Source organism: Arachis ipaensis, chromosome B06 (genome assembly GCF_000816755.2).
Source record: "Arachis ipaensis cultivar K30076 chromosome B06, Araip1.1, whole genome shotgun sequence".
Lineage (NCBI taxonomy): Eukaryota > Viridiplantae > Streptophyta > Magnoliopsida > Fabales > Fabaceae > Arachis > Arachis ipaensis.
The window spans coordinates 117,918,087-117,920,620 of NC_029790.2; positions in this window are offsets into that span (position 1 = coordinate 117,918,087).

Here is a 2,534-nt window from a genome sequence, read left to right on the forward strand (position 1 = left end):
GTCATCACCATTACGATTTGTTCAAGTAGGCTTTGATTTCTCCCTCGTAGCCCCAATTAATTTAGAAAGAAACTTTACCGTTGACAGTCCTGAATAAAACCATTTATTTTGATTTTTTTTTTTCATTTTTGCATAATTTTTGTAAACTTTTTTTTTTGTGCTTCTAAATTTTGTGGCTTTCCTTTGCTACTATTATTAATTATGACATTATTTTTTCTTTCTAACAAAATGTCCACCAATGTTGATGATATATCTAATGTTAATGTCAATGAATATGATGGATGTGAATTCCCTCTTGAACAACTATTTACTCATAGTGATTAAAAATATGATGTTAATAAAGATTAAGGTTAAGTACGATTTTGGTCCCTAACGTAGAAGCTGAAAATTTATTCATCTCTAGCCTTTTTTTCGTTACAAAATGATCCCAAAAGTTTCATTTTATTTCAAAAAATTGTCCTTTTTACCAAAAAAATTTTTTATTACCAAATTACCCCTCATTAAAAAAATTATAAAATAAAAAAAGAAAGAAAGAAAGGGAACGACGAGAGGGGAAAAGAGAATCGGGGAAGGAGGGTGAGGGATGAAAGAGAATGGGGAGGGGGGAAGGGAAGAAAGAGAATCCGGAAGGGAAGGTAGTGTCGCCACTCCTCGCGCCACTGCGCCCGCCGCCGCCTGTTATGGAGAAGGGAAAAATGCATTCAGTGCTGCTGCTCGCCGTTTTTACCTCTGTTTTTGTTTCTATTTTTGCTGCTTCTGGTTTTGCTTTTGTTGTTGCTTCATTATCCATTGTTGTTGTTAGTGTTGTTCTTCTAGTTGTTATTGTTTCATTGTTGTTGTTGTTTCACTGCTTTTGCTTTCTGTTTCTGCATTCTACTTCTACATTCTGCTTCTACTTGCTTTTGCTTCTGGATTCTGCTTCTGCCTGCTTCTATTCCTGCATTTGGTTGATTTTGGGGAAGAAGGGGAAATGGTATCTTCATCCGAAGGATGATTTTAAAATAAACTGAAACCTTTGGGACCATTTTGTAGCGAAAAAAAGGTTGGGGACGAAATAAATTTTCGGCCTCTACGTTAGGGACCAAAATTGTACTTAACCCTAAAGATTAATATAACGTGCAGAGGCTATTTGGATGTAGAAGACTGAGGAGTGGAATGAGGATGACTGTATATTTTAGGGCTATTTTGTTGAAGGGTAAAATCAAGGTTCTGAAAACTGAATTAGTTATCGAATCACTTCGAATACTAGTTTACTGGTTTACTAGTTCGATCGATTCAATTGTAGTTCAACTGGAATAACTATTCTATAATAAAAAATAAATAAATAAGCTTAATTATTTTGTCAATCCCTATAATTTTATTGAATTTTCAATTAAGTCTCTAAACTTTTTTTTCTTTTCAATTGAGTCCCTATACCATATCAAATTTTATAATTAAGTCCTTATTAACAGTAAAAGTTCAAAAAAAATCATGTAATATGAAATTTCTAATTTGCCCATACCCTCCACATTCATTTGACCTCAGTAGATGAGAGATGGAAACAGTGCTGTCGTCGGAGTAGCAGCAACAACATCATCAAGACCCAAACTTCCGCTATGAATACATGAAACTGATACTTATTATTTGAGATCAACAAGAAAAGTTCCCAAAATCTGAATTAAAAACCTTAGTATCATGAAAAACAAAAATCTAAATCAAACAAACTAATGATAACAACATTCTCAGTCAACTCCAACACTTACAATAATAAATAATCCAATGTTAAATTCCCCAAATTAACCGGTTCTAACGCACTGAGAGTAACGACCTTTCTTCAAGTAGCGTCTGATCCTTCCAACAGGAAATTGGAGACCGACGTTGATAACAGCTCATTTTTTCACTTTTTTTAGGAGACTGTCCATGGAGGCAAGTTTACGGAGCAAAGAATGAGTTTTTTGGGTGCGAAGAGAGCGATGATGATAGTAGAGTGGAAGAGAATGTGTGTTGGGTTTGGATTTATTCAAACTCGGATAGGGGTCAAGGTGACTACAAGGATATGCAACTACACGGATGTATTTTGGACGTTGGATTCTCTATTATCAACGGTTATGGTTATTGCAACTGGTGCTGTCTGAATTGACATAGTTGCTGTTGTTGCTGGCATAGTTCGGTTATCCATCACCACCGTAGCCTCGACTTCACCACAATGGTGTCGCCTTCCTCCACTATCGCCTTCTCTCACAGCCTCCATCCCCTCTTTCTCTCTTTCTTTTAACCAATTACTTTACTGATGAAGATGAAGGGAAAAGTTGTAAAAAGATAATGATAATATAATTACTTAAATAAATGGGTTAAATACTGAAATCGTCCCTAAGGTTTGGGGTGAAAATCAAAATCGTCCCCGACCTTTTTTTGTTATTAAAATCATCCTCAACGTTACAAAACGTTATAAAATCGTCCTTTTCTACTTTAATTTTATTTTTTTACCAAATTGCCCTTAATTAATAATTAATATAAATGATAAAAATAATATTAAAAACTAAAAACAAATCCCC